The following is a 22629-nucleotide window of genomic DNA, read 5'->3' as shown; positions in this document are numbered from 1 at the left end:
CCCACAAAGGAGACAGAGTGCAAAATGAAAGGAGGCTACAAGGCACACCAAATTCTACTGACAAGAAGTAGGCTAACAAAACTACTCAGCTGTAAACCCATGCTACCTTTCATGGAAAAAGAAAGGTAATTCTGAAAACAGACCCAAAGGCCCAGAGGAAGGAATCAAGAGCCACAAAAGAATTATTTCAGGCCCTGAAATATAATCAAGAAACTCAATATTTACTTGGCTAATTTCAGAATTGCTATGGAGCAGTGACTTCTTTGTATCTTTTTTTTTTCTTTTTTTAAAATTTATGATAGTCACATAGAGAGAGAGAGAGAGAGAGAGAGAGAGGCAGAGACATAGGCAGAGGGAGAAGCAGGCTCCATTCACCAGGAGCCCGACGTGGGACTCAATCCCGGGTCTCCAGGATCGCACCCTGGGCCAAAGGCAGGTGCCAAACTGCTGCACCACCCAGGGATCCCTTCTTTGTATCTTCTATTTCACCTTATGAAATGGGAATGTCTATAGCCACTATCCTATCCCTATCTAACCATTAAATATTTTAGGGGATAGAAAATTTATCTATTTAGTTTTACAGATCCACAGATTATAGAATCTCATGAGAGGCATTATAGAATCTCATGGGACCAAAGAGTCTCATCCATACCAAGACCTGTAGATTATGGCTTCTGAATAGATACTGTAATCAGACAACATCTAGGGGCAAGGGGTCCCTGGAAAAGAGTGGATCTATTTTGCTGATGACAGGAAAAAGAATCATTAGGGACCAGAGGACATACTGTAGCAGACTGCCTTGTTATATGGCTTTCCATATCCCCACTTCCTAATGTTCATGCGTTTGTGTGATCCCCCCTTTGAATGTGGACAGGAACTATAACTTACTTCTAACCAACAGAAGATGGCAATGGTGAGGGATGCATGTGACTGCATGTACATAATTATGTGATTACATTAGACAAGATAATAGCTCTCATCTTACTGGGGCCTTTCTCCTCCTTGCTGGCTTTGTGAAGCAAGCAGCCACTTTGGAGAACTTGACATGGCAGTCACAGCAGATAGCTGTAAAAAGTGAAGAGTGACCTCTGTCCAAGATACAGCAAGAGAGCTGAAGTTCTCAGTCCTACAACCACAAGGAATGGAATCTTGCCAAAAACCTGAGTGAGTTTAAGAATGGATCCTCTCCATGTAAGCCTTAGATGAAAGCACAGCTCTGGATGATACCTTGATTGTGGTCTTGTGAGATACAGAGCAGAGGGCTTACCTAAGTCATATCTGAACTCCTGACCCATAAAAAGTGTGAGCTAACAAATGTGTGTTGATTTAAGCCACAAACTTTGTGGTAACATTGTTATAAAGCAATAAATAACTAATACACTGTTCTCTATTTTTATGTATTTTGAGATATTTATAATAAGTAAGTTAAAAACATTTACTTTTAAGGACCCTATTCCATTTACTTTGTGTTGACTTTTTTATAGGCTTCACTTATTTTCTTGATTTTATTTGCCAACTCTTTCTTGGGAAGAGGTCCCTTCAGGCCCTGGGATTTGCTCTCAGAGTAGACAAATGCCCTAAATCAGTTCTCTGTTCCCATGGATGTTAGAAGTTCCCACTGCAGCCCATTTACTGACATTAAGGTTGGTCTTCAATACCTGTTGAATGTGATGCCCCAAAAGCATTCATGTGTTGTGACTCTACAGATCCTAGGTAGGGATCTTTCCTTTCTAAGTAGGAATCTAAATTCTCTGGTCTTGTGACAGCTAGAGATTTTAATGCAGTTTATAGGTATCCTCCTATATAGTGCATAAAAAATATCACCTTCAGTACCTGCTATGCCAGTATGCATTTTTGTTATGCCCTTCTTACAATCTTTTTCTTAGGTGACTAAATTGTCCCAGGATACAAAGTTTCTTTATCTTCACATGCTACTCAACTTCCTGCAATGATGTCTAGGAGTCTAGTTTCTAAATAGAGATAAGAAGAAAAGGTTGCCAATGAAGGAGAAGTACTGAATGGGTTGGGAAAGCAGAAAATGACAGTGATTTTGCCTGGCCCACAGTTCCTACGCATTTGTTGAATGGGCTCTGATCTTCCTGAGTAGTACACACTTTCACCCTCTGGATTGGGGAAAGTTTTTGTTACCTTCTTTGAGGCCTTCTGTCCAGTTCTGATTCAGAGGGTGGAGTATATGTTGTGTAATCCAAGAATATGCATTTCAATTCCATTCTCATGGGTGATTCATTCAGTGGAAATTCTCTCTGCACATTGGGCTATGGTCTTTCTTATTTTTTTTATTTACAGAACTGTCATTACTTTGTCCTTTTGTTTAAATTTGTGGATATTTTACTGTAATGGGAAATTTTAAAATTTTTTTAAAAAGCTGTGTTACACATAGTGTCTGTTACTATCTTAACTTACAAATCTTAGCCTCTTTTTTGGTTTTAATGAAAGGCTGTGGGATTAAGAGAGGACATTGACCTTTTAGATGCCTTTTGTATTGAATCCAGGCTTGTGTCTATCACATTTTTTATCTTCTTTTATTTTAAAAAGCTATAAAGGAAATGACATTTCCTGAATATTGAGTATGTCATGTATGCCAGATATGGCACAGGGCATTTTCACATAAAATTTTTCTATCTAGTTTTGATAAAAACCCTTTAAGTAGGTGTTTTTACATTTATATGAAGAAACTAAGTCATAGGAAATGTAAAACTTTTTTCATAAATGCATATGTTGAAAATAGAATTTAAGCCAAAGTCTTTTGACTTCAAGTGTTGTAGTCAAGAAATTCAACGTCCCAGTTATGTGGGCAAACTTGAGTCAATTTATCTGCTCTCACATTGATCAGGGTGGGTAACATCTTGCCTTCTATGTGGTGGAGCTTTGAATATCTTGGGTCTTTGAACTGGGATTATATAAATGGAATGAACTGAACAGGGCTGCTAAACTACATCTAGCTCACTCAGATGAGCTCCATGTAATCTGGATACCTGCCAATAGTGCTTCCTCCATTTGGACACAGTAAGGCTGTTGGCTTACCTTTCTTGGTGCTGATATATTTTGGTCAACCCAGATTCTGGAGTATAGTTGGCTTGGTTAAGTGGCAATGTCTTTCAACCTTCTCATGCCTGAAAAGGCACTGCCTTCTCCCTTTGCAGCATGTCCCATTTGGCCTCTCACTCCCACTCAGGCACAGTTGCTTTACCATCCAAAACTCAAATCATTTCTTCTGGATTTTCTTGTTCTTCTATTTTAGCAAGTTCTCTCAACATTTAATCCCACATTTCTTCTCTTAGGGTACTTTGAGTCTCACTTACTTTTCTATCTTGGTAACCACTCTTCCATGTACTTTTCTAGACACATCTTCAAAAATATTTGGATCAAACCATATCCTAGCTATGTATTTCTGCATCTCCAGGGGGAGAATCTTTTTTAAAAAATATTAAACTCTGTTAATCTAAAGCTTTCCACAATGTCTCTGATACTCTAAGTATTTGTACTATTTCTGTGTCAGCATAATTCTCAGGGGGTAGACATCACTAGTATCAGCTGTCTTTAATAGATTTTTGGTCTTTGTTTTAAAGAGGATTTCAGCTAGCTTTCCTTCTACTCTTGTCCAAATGCAAATTATACCTATGGTATAGGAGAGGCCTTCATTTCTTGTTATTTGTTCCATAATAAAGTCCTTTTCTTTTCTGTGGATAAAGCTGAAATATAGATCTCCAAGATTCCTAAGTATAATTAACACATGGTGGATCAAAGGTAGATAAGCCATTCAATTTTGGGATCAATCCTGCTTTAACCCAAGATGAAGGTCAATACTTAATATTCCAAGATTATATATTGTTCTTATATTCTATTTTTATGTCGGTTTATTTGTATTGTATGAATATTCCAATATTCTCCTATTAGTTTACACAACTGATTGAGAAATACAGCAGAGGGTAGCAGACTGTTTAACTTACTAATACATAGGTTGGTAAACTTCTCTATAAAAGGCCAGATAGTAAATATTTTAGGATTGTGGGCCTTATGGTCTTTATTGCAACCACTCAGTTTTTCCATTGTAGTATGAAAGCAATGATAGACTATATGTAAATGAATAGGCTTAGCTGTGCTCCAATAAAACTTTTGTTTGTTTGTTTGTTTGTTTGTTTATAAAAACAGGAGGTAGATCACATTTGACATGTGCACCATGGTTTGCCAACTCCTGTTTTAATGCCTGGACAACTAGAACATGGAAGCTATTCTCAAGTCGACTTTTGAAAGAACTAAAGAAACAATCAAAGTCATAGATATAAATGTCTCTTGCTAAAGCCCAAGGTTCAAGGCATGCATTCTGACTCCATAAAATGCCTCTAAGCATGTCTTTTGTTGCTTTTATTTTTAATTTTCTATGTCTTCATCTACTATTCTATTTCCTGTCTTCTTCTTCTCCAAATCCATGATCCTTTGAACCAAATACTGGGATCATGATGGGAAAGACCAGTAATAATACCTTGTCTCTTTATCCAAGCTCTGAACCACTTGAGAAATGAAACAAGGAAGTTGACATGTGGAGACCAACATTTCCTTTTTGTTGCCATGAAAGACCAAATCAGAGGCTGTGAGTTTCCTAGTATAGAGTGAGTCCCAAATGTAGACACTCTTATGAGCCTAGAACTCCTGCTCCCTATGGGCAGCTTGCATTCCAGAGAAAGGAAGAAGGAAGGGCTCTGCTTAATTATTCTTTCCATGTTTACCTTTCAGGTAAGTAATTCCATCTAGCCTGGGCAGGAGTGAGGGAGGCAGCCAAAAAGGTCTAGAAGTACTGTACCAAATGAGGTTTTCTCCAAAGGGGAAAGGAGCATTCCCCAACAAACAATGTCAGCCCAAGCCATGAGTTCCAAAAGACTGTTCTGTGTTGACATGCATAGGCAACATATGATACAACAGATGAAGAAAGCAGTGGGATTCTTAGGTTGAGTGACATTCACACAGCTATTTAAAATCTTCATGCTTTAAATAGTGGTCCCACTCTGTTGCTCCCCAAAGGATGTGGGAAAGTCAAGAACATTCTCAAAATAATCTGTTTGATGAAGTTCCAGGTTTCTTATCATAATAATTTCTTCTGCAATAACCCAAAAGCCTGGAGAGCAGCTCTTACAGGTCTGCAGCATCATGATTAGCAATTCTTTCTCTTTTCTTCATCACCACCGAACTGTGATGGTCAAATAGAAGTCCTCAGTAAATATTGCTTAAACAAATGAATAAAATCAACCTTCTAAGGTTTTGATTTCCTATCCTCATTATCTTGTTTAAACAGCAATAAGTTTCTCTTTAACAGGATTTGCCCATTCTCTTAAAAAAAAAAAAAAACCTTCTCTTCAGCTCATAGAAATTTAGATTCATCTTAATATCCTACTTTTCTAATTCATTGCTCTTGAAAAAAAGATGGGAAAGGAGCAGTATCTGATGCATGAGACATAGCCAGAGGTGATGGTATAACTGAAAATGGTTGATAATTGTTGTAATAAAGAAGCGCCTGCTAATTTGTTGCTAATTTATATTTGGAAATTAATGTTGTCTCTGAGGTCTTTAATGAGGGCAGGAAAATATAGAGGCTCCTTTAAAAAGGGAAAATGAAATAAAAAAATAAGTTTCATATTTTCCTTGGTCTGTTGCTTAAGAAGGTTACTGTAGGAAATGTAAATAGACCACAGGAAGCTTTAGAAACTCAGCTCCTTGATTGGAAAAATGGAAATTCTGTTTTTTATGGAAATAAAGTAATTCTATGAAAATACAAAATACAGTTGGTTATCATTTTAAAAAGGTTAGTCTTTTGGATTATGGTTTCTTTGATATAGTACAACTCTGGCACAGGCCATTCCAAGTATATTTCTGAAAGCAAAATAAATGGAAAACTGTTTTCTCTCTTCATTAATGTCTTGCTGTGTTCTATTTGTGGAATGCCAAGAGAAGGAGCACACAGAGTTTCCCTGGATCATTTTCAGAGAGAGAAGGATGAATGGGGTAAGGGAGTAGACCCCGGAAGAAAAGAGTCACTCAATTTGAAGAAATAATGCTTCCCCAGGCTTACAGCACATTTAGATCCTCTAATTGTGAGAAATAACACCTTTCCTAGACCTTTGGTACCATTTCTTTTCAGTGAAAATTATCCAAAAGAACATAGCAAGTAGAGAAGATTTTGTTTGTTTGTTTGCTTACTAACTATAAAGTCCTCATGACCCTAGCAGGCTTATAAATTATTCTTTTTGGATTACTTTTTTCATTTCCCCTCCAAACACACATTTCCTGCCCTCTCCATTTGTCTTGAACATTGTACCATCTCTTGGTGAATTTTAACTCAACTCCTTTTCTTTCTTTGAATAAACTTCAGTGCAAAAAACTGTAATATCTTGAAGAAGCTACATTTAAATACTCATATTTTTAAAATCAATACATTTTTAAAGATTTTCTTTATTTGAGAGAGCGAGAGAGCAAGCATGAATGGGGGACAGAGACAGAAGGAAAAGAAGAAGCAGACTCCCTGCTGAGCAGGGAGCCCCATTTGGGGCTCCATCCCATGACTCCAAGATCAAGATCTGAGCCAAAGGCATACACTTAACAAACTGAGCCACTCAAGCACCCCTAAACAATATATTTTTATCCATGACTATATGCCAAGGCCTGGCGACACAGTAGAGAATAAGTCAAATGTTGTCTCTGTCTTCATGGGGCTTACTGGATTTCCGGAGCACCTAGAACAAAAGTCAACAAACTATGATGCATGGGACAGATGTGGTCCATTGCCATATTTTGGAAATAAAGTTTTATTGAAACAATCATACTCATTCAGTTACAAATTGTATATAGCTGCTTTTGTGCTACCATAGCCAAATTGAATAGCTGCAGTTTAACTATTGGGTTGGCAATACCTAAAATATTTACCACCTGGTCCTTCACAAAAAATATTTGTCAACTGTTGCCCAGGAAGGAAAACTAGTTCCTATTATACATAGAGCTAAAGAAAGAGACAGCCATTAAAGGATTTCTGTGGAAGAGTATATCAAAGCTTCCCAGTTGACTCTCAATATTCACTCTGTACTCTTTTATTAAAAAACACTTTCCATTTGCAGTTGGGCATGCATCACCTGGAATAGAGACTACACTTCCCAGTCTTCTTTGCTGATAGAGATGATCTTGCATTTCAATTCTGGCCAATGAGATGTAAGCAGAAATATTATGTGCACTCTTTAGAAGTTTCCATAAAGAAGAGGATGGATCTTTGTTTATGGATCCTTCATGGACCTTGCTGGTTACAGTGCTTGAACTCAAATAGCCATCTAGGACCCTGAAATCCGGAAATAGTGATATGGGAAGAGAAAAGACTCTGATTTATGGAGCCAATCATGCTAATTTTGGACTACCTCCCATTGAAATTCATTTCTGTGAAAAAGAAATAAACTACTGTGGTTATGCTAATGCCATTTTGGCTTTTCTGTCAAATGCAACTAAACTCTAGGAGAATTTCTATCTAATATATCTGATGTCCAGTTTGTACTCCCCCTCTTTGGTGCAAACCTATGATTTTTTTTACCTTTTTATTGAGGTGTACTACACAGAGGTGTATATATGTCATGTTTATGGTTCCATAATTTTTTACAAATAGCACAGCAGCATAACCAGTAGCTACATAAGATAGACTATTTCCAGCACTCCAAAATGCCCCTACTCTTTCTTCCAATAGCTTTCCCCACTTATGAATAACCACTTTCCTGATTCCCAATTGCATTTGTTACCTTTTATTGTTTTACTTTACAAGACAAATGGGTTGACACAATGAATAGTCTCCTACAGTCTTCTTTTGTTCAATATTATGTTTGTGATTTTTATCCATATCGTGAAATGTAGGTGTGATCATTCATTCCCATTGCTGAATAGTATTTCATTGTGTGACTATACCACAACTTATTTATTCATTCCACACTTGATGGACATTTGTGTAGCTTCTAATTTTTTGATTACTACAAACAGTTCCATTATAAACATTTCTGTACATGTCACTTGATGAACAGGCATACACATTTCCTTCTGGTATATACCTAGGAGTGGAACCATAGGGTTTGCATAGTTTCAACCATAAAAGATATTGCAAACAGTTTTCCAAAGTGACTGAACCAAGTTGCACTCTCACCAACAATGAATGAAAGTTTTGATTGCTATAAATTCTTGCTAACACTTGGGATCCTCCTTTTTCATTTCAGATATCTTGATGTGTATATAGCTGTATTGCATTGAGTTTTTATTTGCATCTTTCTTATGACTAATTGTATAATTTATCTATTGCCACAATAGTGCAACATAGCAAGCAACCACAAAATGTCAGTGACATTTCACAGTAAGCATGTGTTGACCCAGAGTAGAAAGTCAGCTGGGGGCTGGTTTGGCAGGTCTGCTGTCCTTGGCTGGGATTGTTCACATACCTGTGGGTGTCAGCTGACTATCATCTGATTTAGGCCGGCTGCAGCTGGAGCAACGGGGGTTACTCATCTCTCTTCTACACATCTCTCAGTCTCCATCCAGCAGGCTAGCCCCAAGATTCTCATGGATATGGCACAGGTGCAAAAGCAAACAAGCCCAATTGTGCAAGTGCTTTTCAAAACTTTGTTTGCATGACATTTGCTAATATTCCATTGGTCAAAGTGAGTCATACAGCCTTGCTTGGATTCAGAGTCAGTCAGTACTACAAAGTTACATGGCAAAGGGAGTAGAGACATGAGTGGAAGAAGTGAGCCATGTTTGCAATGTATTACACTAAATGAAGTTCAGTACTTTTCAAATTCTTATTGGCCACTTGGGTATCTTATTCTGTGGCATGGCTGCTCAAGTCTTTCCTATTTTCCTTTTGGGTTGTCGGTCTTATTATGATGTATAGATTTTTATGTTTCTAGATATGAATCTTATTGAATATATGCATTATGAATATGTTCTTCCCCTCTGTGAACTACTTATTTATCCTTCAATTATGTCTTTTGAAAAATAAAACTTTTTAATTGTAATAGTCAATTTATCAAGGTTTCTTTATATTTAATCTTTTCTGTGTCTACTAAAATAGTCTTGCCTACCCAAGAGCATGAAGATATATAGTTATGTCTTTTTTCTAATATCTTTATTATATTATCTTTTTTTTTAAAGATTTTATTTATTTATTCATGATTGTCACAATGAGAGAGAGAGAGAGAGGCAGAGACACAAGCAGAGGGAGAAGCAGGCTCCATGCAGGGAGACCGACGTGGGATTCGATCCCGGGTCTCCAGGATGGCGCCCTGGGCCAAGGCAGGCGCCAAACTGCTGCGCCACCCAGGGATCCCTATATTATTTTTTATAAAAAATAATAATTCATTTGGAACCTGTATTTTTGAAAAGACTGAGATAAGAATCAAAATGCATTGTTCCCTTACAGCTATCCAATTAACTAGCATTTATTAAAAAAACAAAAACAAAACAAAACATCCTTTTCTTTCTGTGGTATGGTCTCACCTTTGTCATAAATCAGACAGCCATATATGTCTGAGTCTGTTTCTATACTATTTTTGACATAATCTTGAAAATATTATAGCCTAGTTTTGTCTTCATTTTGAGAGTTAATATCTAGTCCTGTTTTTGTGCCTAGAGAGATGTGGTAAAGATCAAGTTGAATGAACCTGTAGATTCTCAAACGAAGTGAATTTTTAGCAGAGAATAGGACTTTGAAACAGGGCAAAAGTTTACTTCATGCTATTTTTTGACTGGACTAAGAATCAAAATAAATATCTCATGAGGAAAACTATTTTTTTCCAGTTTAGTGTATTGGGCAAGCTATTTTTAAAGTATTTGCAGTTCAAAATTTCTCTTTCAGTTTAATCCACAAAGCTTCAGTGATTACATCTATTACTAGGGTGATATCTGCTGTATATAATAGTTTTTGATAGTTCTCATACCAAGATTTAGGAGAGGCATCAGTGTATAGAAGACTTACTTCCTTGCCTTCTGCCCAAGATTTATATAATAGAATAATTATTGTTTTGTGTAAAAACAAAAACTTTCTTATTGGAAAGAATAGTACAAAATGTGGGCTTGAAATTTCCAGATGGAGAATCAGGTTTAAAGAATGTCACTCCAAATTTTCCAGACCATTTGAAACTACAGCCTAATGGACCAGAAAGGGAAATTTTCATCATGATTTTCCTGAGTTAATCTGATTCTCATTTAGGCCAGAAACCAAAATGTTTTGTTACTGGCGTATTGTCTGCCAGGAGTGGCTATATACCAGAGATGTACAGTCTACATCTATTATAAATACCAATGTTTAAAATTGGTTATCTGATAAGGTACTTGATGAGATCTTACTAGAGGAAGAAATGGCTAGAAATGCAGGTGTTTGACTTGTAGTTGCAGATGAGTGAACAAATAATTCACCAAAAAGAGCTTGGACAATCTTAAAGGTCCCATTCTAATTTACCTGGGCAATATTTTCCCTGCTATAATTCCTCAGATAGGTTTCCCTTCCTTTTTTCTTCCAATATAAGGATGATTTTTAAAAATATATTTATGTATTTATTCATGAGAGACACAGAGAGGCAGAGACATAGAGGGAGAAGCAGGCTCCCCGTGGGGAGCCCAATACAGGACTCAATCACAGGATCCCAGGATCACTACCTGAGCCAAAATCAGACACTCAACCACTGAGCCACCCAGGTGCCCCTAAAATATTTTAATAAATCAGAAAAATAGACTTAATTTAAGTTATATCTATTGCAGGTGAGGAACTGTGAAAACTGCAAAAAGGAGGCAACATCTAAGGTGGGATACAACTTGGGAAATGGTATTTTCTTCAGAGAATTTCCTCTGTGTGCCTTGATTCAAGGACAGAGAGGGAAAAGCTTAGAGTTTGTCCTCTTTCTATGCATGAAAGAAGAGCCATTCCTCTATTGCCATTTAGTTAGTAACCACACTCAGCTGGTGTCGTAGAGGGGTCACTGTCAGTTGATGAGTGAATGAATGCTGCCTCGGATTGCTTTTCAAAATGCTTATGTGTATATGCTGCCCCTTCTCAACTGACTCTCAATTTTCAGAAGATAGAAACTCTACTTTCATTGCTTTCGAACTCTCTTCTCTGTTCAGCATGCTACTAAACATAGAGTAAATACTAAAAAAATTACTTAGAATTCAAATTATCAGAATTAAGAAGTCCTACTGTTCCTTTCCATTTTCCAAATGACATTTATATCCAATACCTAGAGAAGAGAGGTATAGTATGTGGTGAAAAGTTATGAGGACTTGGATCCCGACTGTAGGAAGCTACAGCCTTAGTGGGACAGAGCTGGACAGAAGCAAGAGGAGATTTAAAGAAGCTAGTGAAACAATTAAAAGGGAAACTGGAGGGCAGCCGCAGTGGCTCAGTGTTTTAGCACTGCCTTCAGTCCAGGGCATGATCCCGGAGACCCGGGATCGAATCCCACGTCAGGCTCCCTGCATGGAGCCTGCTTCTCCCTCTGCTTGTGTCTCTGCCTCTCTCTCTTTCTCTGTGTCTCTCATGAATAAATAAATAAAATCTTAAAAAAAAAGGGGGGGGGGGGAACTGGAAATAGGATCGTTCAGGGTCCAAGGAAGAAATAAAAGAGTTGTCAGTGATGTCAATGTCACAGAGAGGTCAAGTTGAGGGAGGCTCAAAATAGATCCTGAAATTTGGTAAATAGAAGGTCACTTGTGACTTCAGGGAGAACCATTTCAATAGAATAGCCAACAGCAGTGAGGTCAGCAGTGTTGCGTTAAGGAGTGAGTAAGAGGGGACATGGGGAAACATGAGTAGAGACTTTCTCTCAGGAAGTTTTAAGTGCTTTGAAGAACAATTCGTGTTGTAGGAGTTCAGGGAAGGAAAAGAGCAAGGAAACTTTATAAAGGAGATATGATGATGGGGAAGAGAAATTTATGACTTATTAAGAAAAGAGCACAAATAATACTTCGAGGTTAAAATAGCCCATATAAAAAAAATAAAATAAAATAGCCCATATAGGAATGACATCAGGAAAGCAAAAGAGGAGGAAGTTATTAGAAAATCATGGTGATGAAGGCTTTCTGACATGATATTGGTTGAGTGTGGGAGTATGGGGAGACAAAGGTTTGGAAATTTCAAGCTCAAGTGATGAGCAATATACAATGCCATGAACAGGGAGCTGTGAAGAACTACTAGATTCTTCAGGAGGCTTGGAATGAGTTTAATCTAAAAGCTAGTAACCATGAGGTGTTGCAGAACCTCCTGGTGTAAATGTCAGCATGGCAGTTGGAATTGTAGGCTAGGGGAGTGATTTCATGGCATCCGTTCACTATATCCCAGTGCTTGGTTTCCCAGAATTTGACAAACACAATCTCTTCAATTTATCTGTAACAACCTTCTTGTTGGTACTGTTGCTCAGCTGATCCCAAAGCAACCTTCCTAGTCTCTATCACTAAAAGCCTTTATTGATAGTTTATCTAATCATCGTTTACTATACAAAAGTCCCTCTTCTCTTGTGGCATGATGCATGAAAAGCACTTGACAGAGTGCCTCTCCATGACAAGTACTCAACTAAACGTAATGTTCCTTGACTGCAAGCCTCTCATTACCCCTTCCTCAAGCAAAATGCTGCTTACTCTTTGTCAATTTTCTACTGCTGCTGTAAAACAATGACTGTAAACGTAGTCAATTAACACTATACAAACTTATTTTATTGTTCTAGAAATTGGAAGTCCCAAGTGGGTTTCTCTGGACTAAAAATCAAGGTATCAGTTAAAAATCAGAACAGTGTCCTCTTCTGGAGGAGAGGATCTGTTTCCTTGCCTTTTCCAGCTTGTAGAGGCTTCCGACTTTGGTTGTCTCCTCTTCCCCCTCCATTCATGAATTCAGCAGTATGAGTCTTATATCTCATTGTTCTGATATGGACTCTTTTTCTTCTCCCACTCATTTTTTTTTTAAATTTATTTATGATAGTCACACAGAGAGAAAGAGAGGCAGAGACATAGGCAGAGGGAGAAGCAGGCTCCATGCACCGGGAGCTCGACGTGGGATTCGATCCCGGGTCTCCAGGATCGCGCCCTGGGCCAAAGGCAGGCGCCAAACCGCTGCGCCACCCAGGGATCCCTCTTCTCCCACTCTTAAGAACCCTTATGATGACACTGGGCCCACTCATAATCCAAGACTTTCTCCCCATCTCAGGATCAGCTGAATTACCAATCCTAATTTCATCTTCATTCTTACTTTATTTCCGTGTAGCATAACCTATTCACAGGTTCCGAGTATAAGGTATAGTTCTCTTTGTTTTGTTTTGTTTTTAAAGATTTATTTATTTATTTATGATAGACAGAGAGAGAGGCAGAGACACAGGAAGAGGGAGAAGCAGGCTCCATGCAGGGAGCCCGATGCGGGACTGGATCCCGGGACTCCAGGATAGCACCCTGGGCCAAAAGCAGGTGCCAAACCGCTGAGCCACCCAGGGATCCCGGTATAGTTCTCTTTGGAAGGCATTATTCTTCCTACCATATCCTTGCAGGTCACATGTAGGTATCACCTCTTCTGTGAGCATAGAGTGACTCTTCAGGATAAAGTGAATCATGTCCTTCTTGGCATTTCTTCCACATGTAGTGACTACCTCTTATGACAGCCCTTAGCAAATCATTCCATGTTATTTGTATAATAGTCTGACACCTTTATTCCAGGTGGAAAAGGCCTTTGTGTCTGGCAAAGAGGAAAGCTCTGAAAGAAAAATTGTTGAATTAACGAATGCAGAGGAGGTAGAATTTTGGTAGGGTTTTATTAGCAAGGTGAAGTGTATATGATGGAGAAGTGAATTTGAGGGCCATTTTATGATATGATAGGGATAGATGGGTGAAGATCAGATAAATACCAATGTTTCGAGTCAAGGTTGAGATACCAGACCCCATGAAATGGGCACAATGAACTAACTAAATTCAACAATGTCTGGAATTTGTGTAATTTTATTTTATACTGCGTTGGAATTTAGGAATAGCTCATTTATAAACTTTACCTAATTAGGAAGAGAACCTAAAATGAAAGGAAGGCTATATGTAACAACACGTCTTAAAGAGACATCACCACCACACAAAATCCAAAAACCAAGAAGTGTTTTCTTTTTCTCTATCTTAGTATAGAAAACTAAAACAAATAAATAACAACAATTTAAAAAAACTCCATCCTTTTTTATCCATCACTCTCCGGGAAGATTGGTGTTTTGATTTAGATGATAAGGATAGTCCTATTTCCTTCTTAGCTTGAGCTATCCCTTGGGTGGAGTAGGTCAACGTTGGGTTGTATGAGTGTGACGCACATTTCCTTCAGGCAACAATCAATTTCCTTTTTCCGATCTGCGCTCCCCACACACCCGCTGATAAACAGTCTCGTCTCCGAGGGGAGCAACTCACCAGGAAGGGAGTGCCTGGTTCACATCTGACCAGTCCGGTTCCCAGGCCTGCTGGTGGTTGGCCTACGGCAGATGAATAAACTGTGCCCTAGTTTATAACTTTGGGTGGTTATTAGAATGAATCAATTTTCCAGGACCAAGTGGGAAGTCTAATAAATATAATGTATCTAAAAACACATCAAAGACCAGCCCTTCATCACAATGAGCCCAGGAGGATGTAACCTCTCTGAGGCGTGTCTGTGCTTGTGGCTCTGTCTGTGAGTGCTCCTGGGATGGTTAATTTTTGACTCATACAGCTGTGCTGCGTAAGGGTTGGGATTCTTCTACGTGGCAGGCAATCGGTAGTCACTGGAGCTTCTTAAATCATTAGAGAAGTAAGAGGGTAAAAATGGAGACTTCGAAAGATTAATCTGATGTCACCATGCCTAAGGGATTAGTGGGTTAGGAAAGACAGAAGGGAGTCAGTAAGGTGGCTGTGAAAATACTGCCCTGAATGGGTAAGGGCCTGGACCACTAAACACAGAAAGTGGGTGATGTTAAGACACCGTGAAGGAAGAAATGGACTACTACCATGGATGTGAGTATGTAGAGGAAGCAGCCACTGAAGATGAGGCTTGGGTTTTGGTCAGGGACACCACAGTGAGGCTAATCTGATAGGATCTATATTCAGTAAAATATATTTTTTATTTTAAAGATTTTAATTATTTATTTGACAGAGAGAGAGAGAGGGAGAGAGAAAGAGAGAGCACAAGCAGGGGGAGTGGCAAAGGGAGAGGTAGAAGCAGATTCCCCCTCAGAGCCTGGGGCAGTGTGTGGCTAGATCCCAGAACCCTGGGATCATGACCTGAGCAGAAGGCAGCCGCTTAACCACTGAGCCACCCAGGCACCCCTGGTTATATGTTTAATAAATTTTTTTTTCAGTGGTCTCTAAATTGAAGCTGTGAAATAGCTGTAAAATAATTTTCTTTAAAAGAAGTCAGGTCATTTTATTTTCAAGAGATTTGTTAGTATGAACTCAAAGAAAGGGTACCTAGACATGCTCTTGACTATAAGAGCAATTTCATTGTTTCAAAACCTTAGCTCTGTTGCTTTTTCACTGATCAGTAGTAGCAGATACATTATTTTGAGAAGCAAGCATAAAGCTGAAATAGGATGCTCAGATTCATAGATAATGGTGGTGGCATTGGAAAAAAAAATGCAATTGCTACTAGGAAAGAGCAGCTTAACGTGATGGGTATGCACCAAGTCTCTTCTGAAGTGACGCTAAGTGCCTAGAATCATGCAGGAAATGTTTTGCAAAGCCACTGGGAGTTCTAATACCTGGGAAGCATGGCTTGTAGGTGAAATCTGAGCAGGCTTTTAAAAAGCCCCTGATGGTACCAAACCATGTAGCATCTTCTGGAGACTTACATTTCATTTACAGTCATTAAATTTTGTGTACACACTCTGGCTTGACTCCATATCCAATACCCCTTTCAAAAGTCAAATGAACAAAAAAGTGAAGCTAAGATAAATAAATAAAATTCATAAAGAACAAGTGCCTCATTGTCTGCCCTGGCAAATTTACCTGAAGCTGTTCTCTCTCTCTTTTACACACACACACACACACACACACACACACACACACATTTTTTTTAATCCTTAATTGAAAAATTGAGCCTCCAGGAGCCAAAACATACACTGCAAAGCTAAAGCCGTTTGAGCATTGGCATCTCCAAGAACCTGGCACTTGTGACTGCTGTAGCTAGTTTTCGCACTGTGAGGCTGCTTTTGATTTATTACTGTCATAAAACAGGAATAGGTGTAGTGTTATGATGATTTGCGATTTGTTCCTAACTCAAAGGGCTCTGGTGGCCTCTTAAACTTATTATAACAACTCCGTATTAGGAAAATGCAACTAACTTGACAGGATTCATTCCTTCAGGTCATACAGAAATTGCGGGGGGTTTCCCTCCTATGTGTGAGGTTTGAGGGAAAGGGGAGAATGAAGAGATGGAAGAGGGGAGCATGTGGCCACTCGATGCCCTCGCTTCAAACAATCAACTCAGAGTTGGAGGGGTTGAGTTTCATTTAGCTCTCTTTGTGCAATTAAGAACATTTCTAAAGAGCCATTTGCATTCCCATTTTATTTGCTCATCTTTACATTTTTCACTCTCCTGTAAGGGTTCCAATGGGCCAGGTTTCCTGCCAGCATGACAACAATATCCATGCTGGCTCATGGCAGCTTGATGGGGCATCGGGGAGAGAACCACTCGAATGGGCCGCCCACGACCTCAGCATGAGTGAGTAATTGTAAAGGCTCCCCACCATGTGTGTTAATACTTAGAAACACAGAACTGAATGTCAACACTTTGCCTCTCCCGAGAGTGCTCAGATCTGAGCACGGAGGCCGAGAGTAACACCACACCAACCTGGAGTTGAGAAAGGAAAGTATATGTTATCTGTTTTAAATCACTTGTCAAAAATGAGTTTTTCTTGAGCTCTCTTCTTTGGGGAGAAAAAAAAATATAGAAGAGTCTTTGGCATCAACTGCCTTGCCTTGGCGCTGAGTAGCAGCTATGAACACTGACACTGGACACCCATACCAGAATGGCACACACACTCATCATTGCTCAAAAACAAGGCATTTGCAGATCAAAGATTGGGTAGGAGTCCTTGTGCTGCTCTTCTGATCCTCAGAAATCCTCAAAACTTGTCTAAATTCCAGTTTTCTCACTGCCAAAGGGAGCTTAATCTTTATCTACCTAACAGGTCTGTCACAAGGAAAGTCATGCTAGTCCTTGCTAGGGGATGAATGTATGTGTGTGTGTGTGTGTGTGTGTGTGTGTGTGTTAAGGGTGGAAAGGTTCTTTTGCGTTGTGCAAAGTCGCATTGGAAAGAGATCCCATGTCCACAGAAGAGTTAAATTAATACTCATGATAGAATCTAGCCCCTGCTAGAACATTAATTATCATCTGCAGAGGCAAAAGCGTTAAATCCTTTGGTACAATTTCTGTGAATAAGGGATTTCTGAGTGTCTCACCCCACAGATTCCTCTGCAAAAGAGAAGTTAAAAGTGTAGGAAACAGATATCTGCCATGCTTCAACTTTCAACTTTTCTTCCAGTCCTTCCAGTTATAAAGTGCCAAAAGAAATGGTAGTGCTGCTGGGAGGCTATAAGGATGGTCCTGACTGGCCTTACCCTTCTGCGGACCTTGGTTGTGATTTTACATGATAGGCTGCACAGAGCCCTCTACCCAGGTTTGATCAGCTTTTATCAAACTCCACACCCCACCCAAGATAAAGTTGTTTACCTCAGCTTAGTTTAGTGGAAATTGCACTGTATTGGGAACTGAGATGACCCAGTTCTCATACTGACTCTGCTACTAACTCTGAACAAATCACTTAACCTCTCTGAACATGTTTCCTGGTCTACAGGATGTGATGGGGCTGGGGCAAGGGGAGCTGCGTAGCGGTAGACGAAGTGTTTTCACTCTTGAACTCTTTTCAGTTCAGACATCTCTGATAATGGTGTCCTAATGCAGGGGCGGCCAAATGGAACATCTAGAACATCTCATAGATGGGGAGTAATAGAAATGGCCACCCATCATTTAGCTCTTTGTATGTGCAAGAGTCTTTTCTGTGCAATTTACACACATTATGTGATTTTCTTCTCACAACAATCCTACAAAATAGATGGCCTTGCTATATGCAATTTACTTATTATGAAATCGAGATATGGAGAAATATTGGTTTTCCCAGATAACACCTCAGGTGCAACATTTGAACCTCGATTGTTTGGCTCTAAAGTTCATGTGCTTTAGCTTCAAACTTTGGTGGCTTTTTGCAACATCATTTATAGAAAAATGTGAAAATCTCAATAGGAAATAACTCCATGATTGTTTTTTTTTTCCATTTTTTCTTTAAATTCCATTAGCCAACATATAGTACATCATTAGTTTCAGATGTAGTGTTCAATAATTTATCAATTGTGTAATAATCAATTGATTATTAATAATTGCCAAGAGCTTGGAAGTCTGGTGAACAGGCATGCACACTGAGTGTCTGCTGACCTTGATAGAATGAATCCTCCAGCATTCCTGAGTTCCAGACGAATGTTTACATTTTTTAAAATATAATGCCTAGATACCTTACTCAGGACTCCTAGCAGGGTAGGACAGATTGGGGACAGATGCGATCTTGCTTCTCATTGAAAGGCCCTATAGTACATGCTTTTCCCCAACCGAGTTCAACAATTTTAATATCTAATCTTCCACTCCTCACTTTCTTGTTTGCTGTCTCCAGAATTTTGTAAGTCTTTGGGAACAAAATAGAGTAAAAAACTAGAAATGCTAATGCAGCCTGCCACAATAGGTACTCAACAGAAGCTTAGAGAATTAGTAAGTTCACGTTCCTTACCCTGTCTCTTCATACCTCTTTTGCGTTCCTAACTAATGACTACATCAAATGCTCTGGTTTTGTTGTTTTGCTTTTTCAGAATAGTGTTAGTGGTCAGTAAATATTAAACAATTGGAAGTCCAGAAATTATTCCAGTGATTGAACCAGAGGACTTAACCAAGATGGAGCTGAAAGCTCTGCAAATATTCTTTCTGGCAGTGTATAGCATTTCTTTTTCATGATCCAGCCCTGAGCCAAGACGAAAAAGAAGAAACAAAAATGGAAAAGATTTATAGAAATGCCCTCTAGTATTTGAGCTCATAAACATGTGGGGTCTGTAGTTTGCAGTTCTTTTATTTGAACTCGATGGTTTGAACCGGTCAGTTTAACTCACCGATCCCTGTCCCAGGCACATCTACAGGATTTTTCTTTGCTAGACAGTGGATACCTATGACATGCCCAGCTAGAACTCCCACAGCAACGGCCCTCCAGGAAGTTGCTGCCCTGCTGGGACCCTAACCTTCCTTCCAGAACCACTGAACGACTTCTTCCCTGTTTCTATGAGGCTGACACACCTGCTTTGAATATCAATTCGCCTGTGCCTCTGGATTTCCAGGTGGTGATTTTTATTGCTTTCCAAAGCATGAAATTTGAACTTGCGTTTTCCCTGATGTCAGATTAGCAAAAGCACCTTAACAGTGAGCTTTTTTAAATAAAGCAGCTATTTCTGGTGGTTACCTCATATTTTAAGAGCCCATTAGAACTATATAGAGAGTTTGCTAAAAGGCAGGGAGAAGAGTGTTAGACATTTAAAGTTTCAACTGGTCATCTAGCTATTAAAATATTAGGTGTAGACTGGCTTACATACTTTTTTATGTTACAAACCACACATCTGAAGATAGAATAATAAGCCTCAGAGGCCAGAGATGGAGTTTCCTTGTCTATTTTTCAAAGCAAAGTAGGAAACTTAACTTTATGCTAGAGGAGGGGTATGGAGAAAAACAGCTCTGGATGGCGGAGGACGGTGCTGGTGGCTACAGTGGGAGGTCATTTTGCATTTCAAGTCACAGGGCACAACGTGGTCCTTATAAACTCATAACCTGTTTCAGCAAACATGAGTAATTACAAACAAAACACCACACAAGTTGAGATTTTACATGCTACCTCATTTTACCAGGGCTGAAATGTAAAGCAAATAAAATAAAACTCTGCCCCACTTGCCATGCAAATTGGTTGCCTGGGGTATAATTATCTGATTAGTCCTTGCAAACCCTTGCTTGTATGTGCAAATTTGATTTAGAGGCCTTTCCCAACACGATAGCTAACCGCGTTGCATAAACATTGCCTCTGCTGTGCAGAGCCCAGGGCCGAGACAATTTCGCAGATCTGTTATGGTTGTTTTGTGCATGAAGAAATGGGGCTTGTGGGAGTCAGCGGGCCAGCTGTGAGCCTACAAATAACCTCCATTGCCGGCTTCTATGCTCCTAGGAAAGCATGCCTTTGGGCCAATATTATATTTTTCATCTATCGCAAAAGCTTTCCTGCAGCAAATTCAAAGCCTTCCTGGCACTTTCTTAAAGCTTTCTTTTAAATCAGTAGATATCTGGGATCTTTATTTCTATCTCTGTCAAATAATGATACTTATTTTTAAAAATGTTTTCATAATATCTTGTCAGTTGGACAGGAAGGTAGAAACATTATGGCCAGGTGATGCCTTAGCCTCTGTTGAGTTCAACCGTCTCATTCTGCAGCTCAGAAAACTCAAGTTCAGAGGGACAAGGGACTGTTCAGGTAACAGGACACCCAGACCAAGTTCCAGATCAGCTGCCACCCTGTCAAATGCTCTGTTCACGTCACGGGCTGCCTCTCACAGTAAAACCGTGGTGAAGTTTGTACTGGGTTTTATTGGTCTGCAAACTGAAACTGAGAAGTGTATAAGGGATACAGCTGAGATTCTGAATGTGGTCCCCGCCCCCCCCACCACTCCCCACCCCTTGTCCCATTCTTCACTCAAACCATTCCCTTCAAAGAACTTATTTTTGCCCTTCGCTTAAGTATGGGCAGGGAAGGATACAGGAACATCTTTGGTACATTCTCAGCTGTGCTACCCAGTATGGTAGCCACCAGCCACACGTGGCTATTTCGATTTAAATAAAATAAAAATTCGGGGCACCTGGGTGGCTCAGTTGGTGAAGACACCAACTCTTGATTTCGGCTCAGGTCATGATCTTGGGCTCTTGGGATGGAGCCTCAGGTGAGGCCCTGTCCTCAGGGTGGGTGTCTGCTTCTCTCCCTCCACCATGTCTTTCTCTCTCCATAAAATAAATAAACACATCTTTAATAAAATTAAAAATTTTGAATGACTTCCTCAGTGGCCCCAGCCACATTTCAAATGCTCAATAACTACTTGTGGCTCGCGGCAACTATACTGACCAGCACAGGATATAGGATATGTTCACCATCACAGAAATTTCTATTGGATGGTGCTGCTGTGCCATCAGGTTATGAAGTTTGGCCCTCTCCGTCCTCTGACTTTGGCCATGGCTGGGAGCATTTTTCACAGTGATTGGTGGGCTGAAAAACACCTCTCTGAAGAAGTCCTGTGTCAGTCTGGTAGGGCTCTGTAACGAATACTATAGACTGGCTGGCCTAGAACTTACAGTTCTGAAAGCTGGGAAGTCCAAGATCAAGATGCAGACAAGTTCCGTGTCTGGTAGAGACCTCTTTCCGGTTCACAGACGGTGCTCATGTCCCTGTGTCCTCACGTGGCAGAGGGGCAACCAGGTTCTCTAGTATATCTTTTATGAGGGCACTAATCCCGTTGGTGAGGACTCCACTCTATGACCTAACCATCTCTCAAAGGCCCCAGCTCCTACTGCCATCACATTGGGCATTTAGGTTTCAACATACACATGTCGGGACACAGACCTTCTGTCTAGAGCATCATGACTTTGTGTCACAATCTTAACGCCACCGTGTGTGAGGTTGATTTGTGTGTGCGGAAGTTTGAGTTTTCAGGCTTTTCAAGTTCATACCAATATTTCTTTCTCAAATAAACAAACACACACATATTTCCATTCAGTCAGATTTCTAAGGAAGAGAAATTAGATGCCATACTGTATTGGAAACATACCTTCAGACAATTTAATGGAAATGCATCACTTTCATTTTTACCTTCTAGTGAAACTAACCACTATTTAAACATTAAATAAATAAATAAATAAATAAATAAATAAATAAATAAATATGAAGCATTTTAAGGGTTGTCAGTTTGAGCTTAATTTTCTGTACTAAGGGTGGGACCATAAGAAACTAAATTTTTATGTCAACTTACTGATGCAATGAATGCTATTGAACCACACAGTCCGGTGAAAGTGTGTTGTCATCAACACTGCGTATAGGAAATATCAAATGTCACAGGAGACATTGGTATTTACAGGTAAACAAGTTTTCTAAATTATTTGGGCTTCTAGAACTGCACCATTGTTGCAATGATTTACCCCTTAGTCACTTGAAATGTGTTTGATCTTTCAGGTTTTAGAAGAGAAAATAATTCCCTAGCACTATGATCTACTAGAATAAAAGTCTTTGTAAGGTTGGGGAAATTAAAATAGTGAAAAAATAACACAAAGACTGACGGAGCACTGGAGTATGAGAAAAATGTAAAAATGATTCGATGTCATTTTTTGGTGAAGGCAATGATGACATATTTCTTCTCTAGAGGCAATAGGCATACTGATTAAGAGGGCAGACTCCAAAGTCCATCCTACTCACTAGATTCCAAAACCCAGTTCTACAATTTTCTAAC

The 22629-nt window shown here is 39.3% G+C and overlaps 1 long non-coding RNA gene across 7 annotated transcripts in view; it reads left to right on the top strand.

The window, feature by feature from the left end:
• LOC144297041 (uncharacterized) overlaps nucleotides 1-22629 on the top strand; it is a 99257-nt gene that overhangs the window by 52915 nt on the left and 23713 nt on the right. For 4 of the 7 annotated variants that reach the window (XR_013364079.1, XR_013364078.1, XR_013364081.1 and 1 more), the window contains one exon: nucleotides 16608-16726. This is a non-coding gene — a long non-coding RNA (uncharacterized LOC144297041). Of the gene's footprint in view, nucleotides 1-4173; nucleotides 4387-7124; nucleotides 7484-16607; nucleotides 16727-22629 lie in introns of those variants that run through there. The other 3 variants (XR_013364084.1, XR_013364085.1, XR_013364082.1) reach the window with 3 other exon arrangements.

The sequence above is a fragment of the Canis aureus genome, chromosome 25, assembly GCF_053574225.1.
Source record: "Canis aureus isolate CA01 chromosome 25, VMU_Caureus_v.1.0, whole genome shotgun sequence".
In the NCBI taxonomy this organism is placed as follows: Eukaryota; Metazoa; Chordata; class Mammalia; order Carnivora; family Canidae; genus Canis; species Canis aureus.
This window is presented reverse-complemented; position numbering and strand designations above follow the sequence as displayed.